The 17,518-nt window shown below is 42.6% G+C and overlaps 1 protein-coding gene across 8 annotated transcripts in view; it reads right to left on the reverse strand.

The window, feature by feature from the left end:
- Positions 1-17,518, reverse strand: part of FYN (FYN proto-oncogene, Src family tyrosine kinase) — a 215,232-nt gene that overhangs the window by 120,508 nt on the left and 77,206 nt on the right. Inside the window, exon 1 of one of the 8 annotated variants that reach the window (XM_043592131.1) lies at positions 15,793-15,984. The exons of 6 other annotated variants lie outside the window; for them this stretch is intronic. The gene's annotated coding sequence lies outside the window, so the exon portion shown is untranslated. Of the gene's footprint in view, positions 1-2,122; positions 2,133-15,792; positions 15,985-17,518 lie in introns of those variants that run through there. One more of the 8 variants, XM_043592134.1, reaches the window with a different exon arrangement.

A 17,518-nucleotide genomic window follows, 5' to 3' on the forward strand; every position in this document is an offset into this window, starting at 1 on the left:
CTGCTGGCTGAGAGACCCTCACCTTTCTTTTCTAGACTTCATTTTCTTATCCGTAAAATAGGGATTATTGTATTGACCTCCCAGGGTGGTTATGGAGATTAAATGATATAAATTTAGTGACATAAATGTCACAGAAAGGCTTAAAACAGCAGCTGGCATGCAGTAAACACTCAGAGCATTCGAGGAGCTATGATCTTTCTCCTAATCACCCAGGCCTGAAAGCAAACACGGCCTTCCTCACCTCCACTGGACACCGTGGTCCTGGCCTGCCCTTCTCATCCTTCGGGCGTGCAGGACTCACCGCCTTCCCTCTCTCTTATCATCACACTGGTTGGCATCACACCTTGCAGAAACTCAATTCCTGGCCCCCAGTTTCTTCCCTTCAAATCCCACTCTCACGGCTCTGCAAAGCATCCTTCCTAAACCGAACTTAAAGCCTTGTGGAAACACCTTCCACCGCTTCCCATGACCTTCAAATTTCTCTGTGAAATTACATTAGCCTGGGACTCCAACTTCCCTCCGCTTTGTCTCCACATCTTCCATCGGAAAATGCAGTCGCCAGTCCTGCCTGAGCCTGTGGGTCTGCTGGTTTCTTCCGTGAGTGTCTCTGCCCCACAAATGCTGGTAAGGGGCCTAGCCATTTTCTGAGGCAGGGGATCTTTATTCTTTTTGTGCCACTGCAGCCTAGAGACATGTTTCTCAGAATAACGTTTTTATTTATTTTTATTTTTAAAGTTTATTTTTGAGAGAGAGTGCGCATGTGAGTGGGAGAAGGGGAGAGAGGGGGAGAGAGAGGGGGAGAGAAAGGGAGGGAGGGAGGGAGGGAGAGAGAGAGAGAGGAGAGGAGAGAGGGAGAGAGAATCCCAAGCAGGCTCCATGCTGTTAGTGTGGAGCCAGACATGGGGCTTGAACCCACAAACCATCAGATCATGAGCTGAGCTAAAAGCAAGAGTCTGATGCTTAACTGACTGAGCCACCCAGTGCTCCTCAGAATAATGTTTTTAAATGCTTGAAATTAATACATGCAATGAACAGGATTCAAAAGAGGTATACTGATATGCAGTTATCAAAATATATAAAACAGATTTTTTTATATTTAAATAAGGTCCAGCAAAAGTCTAATAATTACTGTAATCTGAAGTACTATTGGGCATAAATGGTATTTTAGAATATCTGTAACTATAAAGTAATATGAAAACACCAATAATTTCTATTGGTGACAAATAGCTAGTGCTACTTTCATAATAGAAGGAAATGTTAGATTTCTTTTTTTTTAGTGTTTATTTATTTTTAAGAGGGAGAGAGAGACAGAGTGTGAGCAGGGGAGGGGAAGAGAGAGAGGGAGACACAGAATCCGAAGCAGGCTCCAGGTTCTGAGCCGTCAGCACAGAGCCCAACGCGGGGCTCGAATCCACGAACTATGAGACCACGACCTGAGCCAAAGTTGGACGCTTAACTAGCCACCCAGGTGCCCTGGAAATGTTAGATTTTGATTAATGGTTAGTAAAAATAAATTTTTTTCCACCATCCAATTTCACAGACCCCTGAACTCCATCCACGGACCCCCAGGTCATGAGCCCCTGCTCTTAGGCCTGGCCTACCTACTTCTCCTCTTCGTGAGCTCTAACTTGATTTTCCCAATGTGCTGTTATCTTACCCTGCTTTTCTGTTTTCAAAAATTATGTTTTATTTGATATAGATACTTGAAATACACTTCTGTATCCTACTTTTTAAGCTGTAAAGGAAGGCCCTCTTTTTTTATTCCTCGCATGGCAAATAATGCCCTGCCTCATAGCACACACACGAGGGAAGGCACACAGCCAGCACTGTTTGAATGAGTGAGCTCAAGGGCTTGCTTCCTGCCCCACACGGACTCAGCTGATAGGACTATTATGTCACCTCTCTCTGGTAGCTTGTGAGCTCCTAAATATGTAGACAGGACACCTAAACACTCCATATTCAAAGTATAAACTACTGAAATGAGGCAATAAAATGTTCTCTTCTTTTACTTCCCTTTAGAGAGGATGCTCAGATCTTCCAAGAACAGGCTGGACATCACACCATTCTGTCACACAGGGGGCTCCTGTGTGACACAAGCACAATCCCTTCCTTCATGGAGCACCAAGTCTAGAGCTTTCCCCAGCTAGTGTAGAGTAGATGGGATTCTCTCAATCTTTCAGGGATTTTGCAAAGACAAGAAATATCCAGTGATTTCCTAAGTATGGATACCTTGGTGACCTATAAAGACAAGGCCAGTTAAGGTTGCTCTGGCTTCTCACTGGTCTCACGGATATGAGCCCGTGGTCCCAGTAGATGGAGGGGTGAAATGTCACCTTCCCTAAGTGACGTTGTCCTTGTATATGAGGCCGAAGATAGCAACTCAACAAAGAGACCGCTTCAGGAAGGTCTACTCCATACCTGGCTGCGTACTTCACTCTGAGCCCCCTGGGTCTGTGATGAATCTGCCTCAGGAGAGACCAGTCCTTTGGTCTTACCAGCTTTGTCCCTAAACAGCTGCAGCTCACTACAGTCAGAAAAGCATGTGACTCTTGACCTTGGGGTTGTGTGTTTGAGCCCCACATTGGGTGTAGTCTTGAACTTAATAAACTTAAATAAACTTAACAACAAGAGAATAGCTCTTCCTTTTCAAATGACAAAAGTATAATGATTTCCTCCACTCATAAGGGCACTGTGACCATTTGCTTTGGAATAAATTCACCACTGGCAGCATCTTCCATGCTCGCCATTATATCAAGTGACACTTAGGACAGTGAGGGTATACTCTCTCCCCCCAGAGAACTACAAAAGATGAGATACCTATTCAAAACAAAGGCTGGCCTTGGCATACTCTTTTTAAACTTAAGGACGCTTATATCCATCTCACTTGAATTTGTTCTTCTTGAGACACACTAGGTATACGGTATTAAATAAAAACAGCTTAATGATAACGAACAGGAGCATGACTGTTTAATCTTTTGTTTCAAGAATTATGACATATACATCCTCGTAAATAAATAGTAAGATATTTACAGGCATTCCCACACAACACACTGCACTGCATGTACTTTTTGTTTCTAATACATATCATAGACCATGTGCGGCTCCTGATTAAAGGTAAGATCTCATTACCACTGGGAACAAGTATCTCTAACATGGTTCTCATCTGCATGGGTCATCCCTTCTCCCTTCTTCCTAACAAATCCCCCATATTCCTTCAGCCACGGTGCCTCAGGGGCAGGCGACAACACTCCCAGCTGGAGGGTGGGGACTTTGGGTCTAAGGCTTTGCAGTGTGCCAACCAGCAACATCGGCATCACCTGGGAACTTCTGAGAAATGTCAACTCTGAGGTCCCATCCCAAACCTACTGAGTCAGAATCTATGTTACAAGATCCCCAGGTGTCCACAAGGTTTCAGATGCACTGATCTAAGGGGAACGCATTCCTCTTGCCAATGACTGGTTCAAGACTAGGCATGCGACCCAATGCAGGCCAACAAGATGTGAAGAACGGTTTCCTGGGAGCTTCTTCTCATTCTGAGATAAATTCCTCCTTTCTGAATGTTCCATGGGATGTGATGCCTAGGGCTTCTGTAGCTACCTTGCTCAGTCTAATGATAAAGTTGGCCCAGAGAGGAAGGTAAAGACAAAAAACCCCAGAGAAGCAGAGTTGGGGTGACTACATTAGGTCAACCCTGAAGTCTGTGGAACCAATGGAACTCCAGTAAATTTCATATTGTTCAGGCCTCCTTGAGTTGGGTTTTCAATGACCAGTAGCTGGAAAGCATCTTGACCACTCAGTGCCCAATAAAGCATTATACAAGGAACAGAACACAGAGGCACTGGGCTCAGCCACATGCTGAAGAGTCCAGACAAGTTGGTGCATCGAGAGGCCACAGCAACAGTTTAGAGACTTGTTTTGTTTGGGGAAGTGACCCAGGAGTATTTCTGGTTCTGACAACCTTTGTTCACTTTGCACATTTCCAAGAGCTTTCTAAATCAGCCAGTTTAAATGATCAACCAGAGGAAGTGCTGAACACTTTCCAAATTATTTTAGCCAGAGTGGTCAACAGTTGCTTTCCCCAGAAGCCACATGGATGTCATTTCCTGTAAAGACAATGGGAGACTAATTGCTCAGCCTCAGACTCCAGTAGGGAAGACAACCTGTGACATGTAATTACTGGCAGGGTAAATAAGGAAAAGCTGGAGGATCTCAGAATCTGCTTTTGGATCCACTCCAATAACTTGGGGGAAAGTAAAAAAGAGCCAGCTGGTCTAGAAAAAGATTTGAGGGGCCAGGAGCTTAGGCAGTTGCTCTTAGCATTTTTACATACCACTGGTACTTATTTAAGACCTTTCTGAGGAAACCAAGTAGATCTGCTCTTATATAAAACCATATACGGCTTTGGTGTAACTTTGCTTCATGTACAGGAGTGATGTGGTCAAGGAGAAGTGGGTGTCTAAATGGACATGATCTCTTCTGTGTTATAGCTTCTTAGCCCCAACAGGATATTTTGAGGGATGGGTTTGTCATGTTGGCTTGATGAAAGATGTGCTTTCTTTCCTTTTTTTTTTTTTTTAAGTTTATTTATTGTGCGAGAAAGAAAGAGAGAGCATGAGCAGAGGAGGGGCAGACAGAGAGAATCCCAAGTAGGCTCCAGAACTGTCAGCGCGGAACCGGACGCGGGCTCAAACTCACGACTGTGAGATCATGACCTGAGCCGAAATCAAGAGTTGGATGCTTAACTGACTGAGCCACCCAGGCAACCCCAAGAACGTGCTTTCTATCATGGAGTGAATATTAGTTGGTTTTCCACAGAATTTTCTATATGTTCTATCACCTCAGATCTCTTTTTCTCCCCCAAAGCTTTGTGCCTTCTCTTCCCTGGTATTTCATATACTTCCATAGTTCCAACCATTACCCCTTGTCACGTGTTTTAAACTATATCCCTAGATCTATCACCCATGCTACCTCCTAAATATAATGTACCTTAAAGGTGGGGACCTCGTTTTGGTCACTGCTAGTGTATCAATGTTTAGCATAGTGGCTGGTGTTGAGTGTTGTATGTTTGTTGAATGAGTGAGTGAAAGTCTTCACTCAGAGTCTTAGGATGATTCACAGAAGCTCTTGCTATGACCTCCTAACTGGCCTGACTTTGGTGTCTCCTTTTCCCACTCTATGGACACACATGAAAGCTCTCAATTACAGCTCTGATCATGTCAGTTTCAGAATGCCCCAGCTGGGAATGACTTATTAGCTGTATTTTCCAGGTGAGAAACCGGTCCCAGTGAAACCAGGAGACTTGCCTTAGGTCTTATGAATAGTAGGTGGCAGAGGCAGGATTATAACTCAGGATGCTAACCAGTGGTTCTTGCCACCATGCTACTGACTGGTTTGAAATCTTCAGCGATCTTTCAGTAGAACCTAGTACAGGGCTAGGTATGTAGAAGTCACATAATAAACATTTGTTAACTGACTGGATAAATGAGTGTCTCCCTTTTGCGTATACCAATGGGTTTCAGTTTTTCTTAAAGTGGAATACTCTTTAAAGAAAGACGATTCTCAGGGCGCCGGGGTGGCTCAGTCGGTTAAGGCTCCGACTTTGGCACAGGTCATGATCTCACAGCTCGTGGGTTTGAGCCCCGCATCGGGCTCTGTGCTGACAGCTCAGAGCCTAGAGCCTGCTTCAGATTCTGTGTCTCCCTCTCTCTCTTCCCCTCCCCTGCTCACACTCTGTCTCTCTCTCCCTCTCAAAAATAAATAAACATTTAAAAAAAAAAAAAAGAAAAGAAAGACGATTCTCCAGTATACAACATGGAGAAGAGGGGAGGTGCTCTGGACCTTTGCCCCTGCAGTGCCTCTGAGCCACCTCCTAAGAACCTCAGGGCTTGGTGGCACTGCAAAAACAAAACAAAACAAAACAAAACAAAACAAAACAAAACAAAACAAAACACGGATGACTTACACAAACTCTTCAACTTTGTACTTAAAGCCACCATTACTCCAAACCCACCTCAACCTTATCTTCCATTTCTTCTTCCTCCTTCACCCCCAGTCTTACCAAAGCACTTGCTGTTCCCAGCATCTGCCCCTTCCCCAGGCCTTCCTGTGCCGTTTCTTCCCTCTTATGTGTTCTTACTTCCACTTGCAAGAATGGAGAACCAACCTGCCCTCAGGCCCAACTCTAATATAAATCCCTCCCTGAAGTTCCTGCCCAATTTCCTCCACTAGAATCAATCTCACTCTATTTGTACCTCTCCTATAGAACTTACCATATCATCTACTGCAAGGGAAAGAGACAGCTCCTTGAGGGCAGGAACCTACTCTAAATTTATCTTCGAACCACTGGCACCTTGCTTGGCCCAATGCCTTGCACAGAAGAGGCACTTCTAGTCATTTTGTTGCATTCAAAGGGCTTTATCCTTTTTAGTTCACTTCTGTGACCAATTATATAAATTCTCCAATGGGGATTCCAAGTCTTCCTCTAGACAATAGAGGCTGATGATAAGCCAGCACACACTTGTGGAGCCCCCTTACTAAGAAACAACTGTATGAGTCTTTGCTGAGTCTTATTGTCAAAAGCAAAGAATGTGGGGGCAGGGAGAGTGACTTCCCCTCCCCTCCATAGCTCTCCTGTGGCTGTGGCTGCCCTGCACAGCATGAGGTACAAGCTGGGCAGCCTGTGCACAAAGATAACAATAGATTTCAAATACAGTCCTGACTCCTTCCATGCTACAATATTCTCTGCGAGTCTAAAGTCAATTGTCTGAAAAATTAAAGCGTTCCAAATGGCGGGATAATGCATTAAACAAGCCAATGCACAAAGCCCAATCACAAGGGAGGAGGACGGGAACCAGAAAACACAGGGTTCCCTAGGAAACCAAACCCACTTTATGACTACTGTGGCCTTCGCTCCCCTTGGGGGAGGAGGAGGGGTGCTCTGAGAAGGCACCACTGACCCATCTGCTTCCCTTGCCTGCAGGGCTCTATTTCTTCTGGCTTTACTCCAATGAGTTGGGGAGACTCAACTGAGGCTCGGTTGTTGCTTGTTTGATTATTTGCTGGAGGGGGAGTAAAGAGCAGAAGAAAAGAGGAGGAGGACAGACAGAAAAAGAGATGAGCACAGAAGGCACTTGGCCAGCAGAAAGAAATTACTGACCACAGAATAAGAGGGCAGGAAGGCAGAACTACAAAAGGCTGGCTCAGGGAATCAGAGGCTCCCTGTGAGCAGGGCACCACCAAACCAGCAAATGAGTTTACCCTCAGCTGCCCAAGAGGCCAGCTCTGAAGTCAGACTAGAAAGGTATATATTCTGGGCTTAACAGCACAAATGGTTGGACTGAGTCAAGCAAAGGGGTGGCTGGAGGGCTCGGGTGGGGCTTTTAGGGCTCCCCTTTGCCCCCTGTAATCTCCATCAGCCCCAAGCAAGCATAGTAATAATATGATTCATAATAATAATAATGAATTATTAAGTTTAAACTTTTAGGCTGAAGATGGGGAAGAAATAAATGCCACTGGAATAACGAATTAGTTGACTTTCAGAAGGAAAAAGATTCTGTTATTCTATAAGACTCATGGAATGAAGTTTATATTTATAATAATCATGTCTTTTCTTTAACGAGTTAAAGAATGAGCAATGAGTTTCTTTCAGGTGATCACATTACTTAGATGTCAGGTAAAAAGAGAAACTGTTTTGTAGTATACTTGAATTATTTCTGCCTTGCCCTTATAAATGAAGCTGTTTCTAGGGATCTGCTGTCCAGAGTCTGAACAACTTATGATGCAGGTACAGCTGCTGGACAGGTCCCTGAGCTCTGCCTGATTACTACTCCTGAGACCTTCCAAACAGATACTGTGCAGTGGCTCCTGGGAAGGTCCGTGAAATGCACACAGTATCACAATACTGCCAAGATCAAGATTAATAATGATGTGTGTAGAGCCCTTGGAGTGTAGGCTGGCTACAATATTATAATCCCAGAATCTTAAGGATGAATGAAATGTTGAAGAATATCTAGTCCAGTAGTTTTAGTGCTATGTTTTTAGTACAAGAACCTTCTGAATTCATACACGTGCACACATTTTCAAGGTTGATACCAAATGCCAATATATTAGATGAAAGTAGAACAGAACAGTCTTGGTTCAAGGGTAAAAGGACTCAAAATGCTACCACCTGGGCCATCCTTCTGGCCCACTTGGCACTTCCTTGGAACCCTAATGTTCTAAGAACACCGAAAATCACAAATCTAGTCCCCAACTCCCATCCAGCCTCTTGTCTCTGTCTCTTCTAGCCCGAGCACAGGTTTGCCATGCGGCAACATGGGTAAGGAAACACCTCTACCTTTTCTCTACAAGGATCTATTTTACCCACACCCAGGACCCAACATTATGAGGATTTCACCTCTCATAAAAAACTGCATTTTTGAAGCAGTAGCTAATTTATTTGCCTAGGTCATATTTGGAGTCAGTGACACCTCAACCTAAACCTTAGCCCTGCTATGCTTGGTAAATTCGGGAAAATTCCTGGATAGTGTGAAGTGAAAGTAGAAACCCAGCAGAGGCTTGTCTTCTCTTCCTCTGCTTCTTATTTATTCAAAACAAATCTCCATCCAAAAAAAAAAAAATCAAATAACTAGGAATAAATCCAACACAAAACACTGAGAGAACTTAAAGACCTAAATAATAGAGGGTTATGCATGTAAATGAACTGGAAGTCTCACTCTTTTTAAGATGTCAGTACCCCACCCCCCCCACTGAATCTTCAATGCATTTCAATTAAAAAAAAAAAAAAGATAGGTTTTTTTTTTCCAGGTGGAAATTGACAAGTTGATTCAAAAACATATATGGAAGTGCAAAGAGCCACAAGCCAAGATAATGTTGAAGAAGAACAACAAGGCTGGAAAAGTTACTCTATCAGTTTCAAAATTCACTATAAAATAATAGTAATTAAGACAGTGTGGCATTTGTTTAGGATAAATAGGCCAATAGAAGAAAAAAGAAGGTCCCAAAACAGACCTATACAAAGAGTCATCTAAATTATGACAAAGATGATGCTGAAGTTCAGTAAGTGGTGTTGGGTTCACTGGGTATTGTGGGTTGTGCCTCAGAAAGATACAATGAAGTCCTAACCCCCTCAGCGCTTCAGAAGGTGACCTTCCTTGGAAATAGGATCTCTGTAGATATAATTCATTGAAATGAGGTCAGAGTGGATTAGGGTGGGTCCTAAATCCAATATGACCGGTGTCCTTATAAGAAGGAAATTTAGACACAGGGTGACATGAGGGGAACGGGGCCATGTGGGAACGGAGGCAGAGATCAAATCAATGCAGCTGCAAGCCAAGGAGTGCCAAGGAGCTACGATGGATTCTTCGCTAGAGCCTTCAGAGGGAGCACGGCCCTAGCCACCCCTTGATTTTTAACTTCTAGCCTCCGGAACTTCTGAAACAATCATTTTTGTTGTTTGCTCCAGCGCCGAGTGTGGAGCCTGATGTGGGGTGCGATCCTGTGACTCCGGGATCATGACCTGCGCTGAAATCACGAGTTGGATGCTCAACTGACTGTGCCGTCTAGATGTTCTGAAAAAAGTTCTGTTTTTTAAAAAGTTTTATTTACTTTGAGATAGAGAGGGTGGCGGAAGGCAGAGAGAGGGGTAGAATCTCAAGCTGCTGACAGTGCAGTGCCTGCTGTGGGGCTCAAACTCATGAAACTGTGAGATCAAGACCTGTGCCGAAATTAAGAGTCAAGCACTTAACTGACTGAGCCGCCCAGGTGCCCCTGAAAAGAATTATTCTTAACCTCTACTTTATACCATGCAAAAATGAACTCCACACGGATGGTAGAACCAAATGTGAAAGGTAAAATAATACTTTAAGAAGAAAACAGAATAGCTTCACACTTTGCGAGAGGTAAAGATTTTTAAAGAACAGAACACAAGAAAATGCTAACCGTAAAGGAAAAATATGATAATTTGGACTATATTAAAATTAAGTATGACTTTGTCAAATGACATCAGAGTCAAAAGGCATGCACACAGTGGAAGTTAACTGCGATGTTAAATCCAGCAAAGAACTCCTGTCAATCCATAAGGAAAAGGCAGACAACCTAATAAAGAAACAGGCAAATACTTGAGAAGAAATTTCACAAAAAAGGACATCCCAATGGCCATTAAACAGATTAAAAGCTGCTCTGGTCATCAAAGAAGAGTAAAATCACAATGCATTGTCTAAAACAACAAAAACATTTGTGAGGATATGGAATAAATGGAACTGTCATACATACTGATGAGAGTGTATATTGATAAAGACACTGGCAAACTCGCAGTATCTGAAAGCTGAACACACTCATATCCTATAACTCAAGGTCTCTCCGTCAAGGAATCTATCCTACACAAATGTTACACATGCTCACCCATTGACATGTAGAAGAGTGTTCTTAGCAGTATTCTTTGTAATAGCCCTGCACTGGAAACAACATAAAAGCCCATGTATAATAGAAGAAGGGTTAAATAAATTTTGGTATAGTTATACAATACTATACAGCAATGAGAATGAACAGACTCGTAACAACATGGAGAAATCTTCCAAATACAATGTTAAGGGGGACACAAGATTACATAGCACAATTTTATTTACACAAAGTTCAAAATAAACAAAATCAGTGTTGTTAGAAATAACGCTATCAGTTACGTTTGGAGTGGGCGTGGTTAAGGACTGGGAAGGGGTGCAAGGGGCTTTAGGTATTTGGGGGACACTCTTTCTCCATCTGGCTGCTGTTTTCACAGGAATGTTCACTTCATGAAAAGTCAGTTATCGGTGCACTTAATTTCTGTACTTTTCTGTGTGAATGTTATACATCAATTAAAAAAAAATCTTGGTGGTTAATGCAGTGAAACCAGAAACAAAACAGGGCTCTTATAAGTACTGAAAGAAGACAGCACAGCAATCTAATTTAAGCGAGATAATTTAAAAATTTGCTCTGCTAAAAGCTTCAAAAATGCCATTTCATTAAATTGTGTTTTTTATTCGCTTAAGATGACTCTCATGCCAAAGCTCTTGTATTGTCCTATGTCGGGATTGAATGAAGCAAACAGTTTCCAAAATAAAATAATACAAATCATTTTAATTTTATCTGATTTCTTACAGCAAAAATTTAGATATTAAGACCAATATTTTCAGGTCAATTAAAAAAACAATTTTCTGGGTCCTGGTTCTGGTTTACCATCTGAAGAATCCCTAACCGAGAAAGTCTTGGGGATAAAGGTGTTTTCTTTCTGTGGCACTATTTCCCTTCCAGAGTCACCACGTGAGATTAGCTCATTCCTGCCAATGGAAGCCACAGCAGTTGTGTCTGCCTTCACAACCTGGTTGTGGATAATTTCCCCCTGACCATCTAAAATACTGAAAATAACTCCCCGGACACCACTCCAGCCTTTGCCAATTTCTATGGCTCTTCAGATTCCCATTGTGCAATGTCCATGGTCATCAGGTAGAGTCTTGACCTACCTCAGAGCAGCATTATACGGTTGGAGAGAGAATTCTGTCACCTAGTCCTGGGGGCAGCTCACCCCCCATCTTCTGCTAGGCCCTCTCCCCCTTCTGGTCAGTGCCTGGTGAGAGGAGAGCTCACCGTCATTCGACACACGCTCTGTACAACTGCTCTAGCTACCATTGAAAGAAATCCCTTGGAGCAAAAAAACCATATGGTCAGACTTTTGGCTTTCTCAGACAGCTTTGTTCTCTCGGATCCTCCAGTAGGGAGATTTATTTGGGCACTTACATGGCATCCTGAGGCTGTAGGCAGTCCCCACAGGAAGTGAAAGATGGCCACACCCACCATGGCCTACATGTTGAGTGGGGAAAGAAACCTCACGAGAAGACTCTGGAGGATGTGGGGCTCCTATGAAGGAAGGAAACCTCACTCACTCTCACCTTGAGAGGAAAGCATGGGGACCAGGGCCCTGGAGCGGTTATCCTCCAACCATCTTGAAGAAACCTGGGCCTTTCTCTGGCCACTACATTTCCCTCAATAGCAACTTCACAAAGGAGACTCCTTTTTAGATTCAAGCTCTGTTGTTTTTGTGCAGCCTTTCTGTGCTTATTCTATTCCTAATTTTGCTGCCTGACAATGATTTTGTGGGCACTTTAAGAATGTTTCCACCTCCCCAGATAGAGATCCCTCTGGTTAAAAAAAAACAGACAAACAAACAAACAAACAAAACCCTTGCTTTTTAGATATATATCTTTTATCATGAGTAACCACAGAGATTTTTCAGCACTTACATGGACTGAAGAAAACCATCCAGGCCAAATTCCTTGAGAGCCTCTTAGCTAAATGACTTGGCTTTATCAGCCAGGGAAGGGATAGGCAAACTATATCCTGTGGGCCACATCTGGCCCGCTGCCCACTTTTACACAACCCATGAACTAAGATGGTTTTTACATTTTTAAGTTCTTAGGGAAAAAATGAAAAGAATATTTCATGACATGTGAAAATTACAAGAAATTCAAATTTCAGTGCTTATAAATGGAGTTGTGTTGGAACACAGGCATACCCACTAGTGTACCTATTGTGTCTGGCTGCTGTCATGATACAACAGAGTTGTCTGACAAAGACTATATGGCCCACAAGGCCCAAACTACTTACCATTTGGCTATTTACAGAGATTTGCCAAGCCCTAAGCTCAGGTAACTGTTATGTATTTGTGGAAGGCTGTGCCCTCTGATCTCACTCTCTGTTCTGAGCTTCTGAAGCTGTCTCTGCAATCAGTCAAATGCAAGTCCTAATGCTGGTGCCAATTTCACACTAACCTACTAAACCCGCACAACCCACTAGAGCAGGGCCTTTTTCAACCTGCGGTCTGGTAATCAGTATAATGGGCTGCAAAAACCTACTCAGTTTGGTTGTGCCTAGCATTTCTTTGATAAAATAAAAGAAAAATACCGAGGGCACTGTTAGGGACTGAATTATTTCCCCCTTGCCATTTCATGTGTTGAAGTTCGAACCCGCAACACCTCAGAATGTAACTGTGTTTAGAGACAGGGCCTTTAAAGAGGCAATTAAGGTAAAATGAGGTCTCAGGGTGGGCTCTAACCCAATATGACCAGTGTCCTTATAAGAGGAGATTAAGACATGCACAGAAGAGCGGATGTCCCATGTGAGGGACAAAGGGCAAAGATGGCCACCTGCAAGCCAAGGAGACAGGGAATCAAGCTTGCCAACACCTTGATCTTGGACTTCCAGGCTGTGAGAAACTACATTTTTGTTGTTTGAGCCACTCAGTCTGTGTGGCAGCCTAGGCCACCCAATATAGGGGTCATACATAGTATTATTTGGTGAGAAAAAGTTTTTTTCAATCACATATGCATGTGATATGGCTGTGATGTAAAAATGTAGTATATTCTGAGTGTTAGGTCAAAAATAAATTGACAAGCACTACACTGGAGAGACATATACACGCTTGGTACAAAATCACAGAGGGATGCTCTAACTGAGCCAAGACAAAAAAGGGGGAAGAGCCCTTACTGGGCACATGACAGGCACTCTGTGTACATTATTTCATTTCATTCTCACAGTGGCCCTCTGCATGGCTTAAGCTGTATGTCTCCAGCTGACCAACTTAAGTGCAGGGAAGTTAAGTGACTTACACAGCCAGGCCTGACTCCAAAGTTTATGATGTATTACTCCTCATCATGAATCAGTTTGTACTTCCATGTCCCTGAGAACAGGTTGCAGTGTGATGACATTAAGGGATCAAAAGGAAGGGGAAAACATTTGTAAATTATCATAGCTGGCACTTACCAAACACTTCCTATGTGCCAGGTACTGTGCCATGCTTTACATAAATGACCCCACTTCATCCTTATTAACCACCCACAGAGTAGGTTCTGTTAATCCGCGCTTTTCAGCTAAGGAAGTGTGGAAAAAATTAATTAACTTGCCCAAGGTTACAAAGCTGGTAAATTGCAGACCCAGGATTTGAACTCCCATTGATCTGACATTTAAGCTAGAACTCTTGCCCACCCCAACCTCTCCTTTGGCCCGACCATACTTATTGTCAACCTAATGTATGTTTGCCGATAATCTCTGCTTGAAGAAAATAGATGCATACTTTCTGTTCATATGTCCAATAAATGCCAACTGAACACATATCACCTGCCAGGCCCTGTTCTGAGGGGTAGGGATACAATAATGAACAAAACAGAATTCTTGCCATCATGGTGAACATTTGGATAAAACCTTAAAAATATAACCACAGCACAGTGACTGAAATCACCCCATGTGCAGGGTCACAAGGAGTTGAGATTCAGGTGTGTTAAAGGTGTAGGCCAATGAAACTGAAGAAATGGTAGAAAACAAAGGAAGGTGGGTATGGTTTACTACATAGAAATTTCTGGTAATTGTATTCAATATCTCTTGTGTCCACCAGGTTAACTTATCATGTGGGCATGCTGAGTCTCCAAGCCGACTGGAAATGTTTCAATGGCAGGGGCTATGTCATATTTTAAAATGTCCCCTTTAGTGCTTGACATAGTGCACAGCAGTTTGAATTTATTTACTTGTTTTTAAGTTGTTTTCTTTTTTTTTATTTTTTTTTTAATGTTTATTTATTCTTGAGAGAGACAGAGACAGAATGCGAGGGGGTTAGGGGCAGAGAGAGAGAGGGAGACACAGAATCGGAAGCAGGTTCCAGGCTCCGAGCTGTCAGCACAGAGCCTGATGCGGGGCTCGAACTCACGAGCAGGGCTCGAACTCACGAGCCGTGAGATCATGACCTGAGCCAAATTCAGATGCTCGACCAACTGAGCCAACCAGGCACCTCTTTAAGTTGTTTTCAAGAGAGATGTACACAGGTTACTCAGGGACTTTCAAGGCGGATGTAATGACAACGTTCAGACAGTCCGTGGGTAGTCCCAGTGCAGGATAGATACGGTCACGTGGTATTAAGCATGTGAGCAAAGAATTAAATATCGAACTGGAAGAACGTAAGCTAAACCAAATGAGATACCAGTACAATGGTTAAGAAATTAGACTGAAGGCCTGGTCACGAGAATGTGAGAGAAAATTACGCTGAGTGAAAGGAAACCAGAGCACGGAGTGTGAAGAATGTAGATATATTAGCGGCAAATATTTTTCTTATGGTTTGTCTTTAATTTTATTTAGGATTTTACATGCACAACAACTTTATGTTTTTAAGTTTGTTGAGTTTTTTAAATTATGAAATAATCAAGGAGGTAAGCAAATATTCAGATGCTGGGACATTCAATACATGTTATTTGTAATATCAAATGTGAGTAAATTTAATTCCTCACATAGGATGGTGAATGTTTAAGTAAATTATGTCTATATGTACAATGTAAAACTCTATAGTTGTTATTTAATGAGAAAATGATCACAATTTAATATTAAGTAAAATCAGGATCAAAACCATGTAAATGTATGTATGATGCACATCCTCGAAACCAAAGAGGGAAAAAAAATACCGGCTTAACATTGTTTTCTCAATACAGTGTGATTAAGAGATGTTTTAACTTTCTTCTTTACAGCTCACCCAATTTTCTACAGTGAGTTCAATTTTAAAGTCAGGAAAAAAGAACCATTAGAAATAAGCTTAAGTCAAAGAGAAAGTTTGCATATAGTATCTTCATTTGCACATCTCTGACTTGCTGATGGTCTTGGCCACCGGAGGCCTTTGGCCACGGTGGCACAGATGGCAAATTCTGGTAATGTTATTAAAAAAGAAAAAAAAAAAAAAAAGAAAAAAAGAAAGAAAGAAAGAAAGAAAAAATATTTTTTACTCACCTGCAAAGAGGTTTCAAAACAGATTTGGCAGTGGCCAGGGTAGTCACAAGGATGTGATGATGAATTGCAATGAATTACTTGGCTTTGACAATACTTTCATTCAACAAGCATTTATTGAGTGCCTGTCATGCTCTAAGCACCCTGTTAGGTACTGGAAGGTCAAGTTGAGTCTCTGGGAACAAGTGACCCATCGGGCTGACAGTGAGCCTACACACCCCGACTCTAGCAAGATCCAGCAGCAGGCAGGGCTGGGCAGTAATTGTGCAGGCCTGCCCTCAATCCTCCCACCTCTTCTGGGCCGGGATCTGTGGCCTTGAGAAAGGCTGGCCTGGCCTCCCCAGCGCCAGCCGCCTCATTTGTAAAACAAGGATAATCCTGACCCAGTTCCCAGTGCTGTGGTGAAGAATAAATAAAAAGCATTCTGGGCTTGTTTCTCTCTATTCAGTGCCAGATGGGTTCTACCTGTTAATAGCCAGCATTGCTTCCTTCCTTTGGAAACTGTGTATTTATTCTTTTTTTTTTTTTTTTAAGGGGGGTTAGAAATGAGGTTCTGTGATTAAAGGGATATTCTGTATTTTTCTTCCTCCGAATATCTTAGATTAACAATTACAGAAATGAAAACTTGTTTCTCCACCTCAGACCAAAGCAGAGGAAACTCAAAAAGTTCTTAGAAGGTTTGATGACATTCCAAGGACAGAACTAGGTGAGATACTGCTGGTCTTTAGGGAAATAATACAATTATTGCCAGCACTTCAAAACCTAATAAAATTAACTTTTAAAAGAGCAACATTTAGGCTAACCAAGTGTTCATCTACGTGTTATAAAATTTAACAGAAATTTCTAAGAAAGACTAAAGGGTACTGAATGGGTGCCCGAATCAGACATAAATATGAATACACTTCTCCTCTCCCATCCAAACTGAACTCATTTTCCAAACATTGAGAATGTCCATCTAATTAATGCCCTATTACAGGCAGAAGAAGAGGTAGGGAAGGAGCAGAGAAGACAGAGGGTGAAACACACAGACCTAAAAATGGGGCACGCTGGAAGGCTCTCCTTTTTGGCTTTTAAGATGAACAAATAAGCACTGTACAAATACATTCAGCGAGAGAGAAAGCACAGTTCTAACACCTAGTGTGTGAATTTCACGTGAAAGGTTAAGGCTATTTTCAGTTGTTTCTACAACGTCTTCCGATTCTTTGTGTTTCTTCTACCATAGTAAGGACTGGTAAACGAAGGGTTTCAACAGCTTTAGAAATATCTGGACCAAATCCTATCACTTCTCAACTGTTTATTTCAGTGATGTTAGCTGTCGATAACCACACAGGTAGGGCAGGGCACAAAGGGCTCAGATGAAGCAAGAAACCTCTATTACTTCTCTCTCCCCTTCCCGCTGCTCTGGCGCCTTGTCCAGCGTTGTTATGCTGAGTCCCAAAGGCTCGAGCGGTTCCCCCGACGGAGGGGAGCACGCAGGAGCGGCAGCCAGAGGTTATATCTTCAACGCAGATACTGCCTACGTCAGACAAAGCTTGCAACGTCTAGCCTGGGTGGGGCAAGGCTGTACAACTGGCAACTGTCATTTATTCCAAAGGACTTGAGCGTGCTATGATGACATGTTCAGTAATTGCTCTATTTCTTAAAAAGAAGTTGTAACGATCATATTTAAAATGCTTGTTGATGCCCTGTGGGTATGAGTCACTTTGTAAAGCAGGATCAAAATGGATCC

The sequence above is a fragment of the Prionailurus bengalensis genome, chromosome B2 (assembly GCF_016509475.1).
Source record: "Prionailurus bengalensis isolate Pbe53 chromosome B2, Fcat_Pben_1.1_paternal_pri, whole genome shotgun sequence".
Taxonomy (NCBI): Eukaryota; Metazoa; Chordata; class Mammalia; order Carnivora; family Felidae; genus Prionailurus; species Prionailurus bengalensis.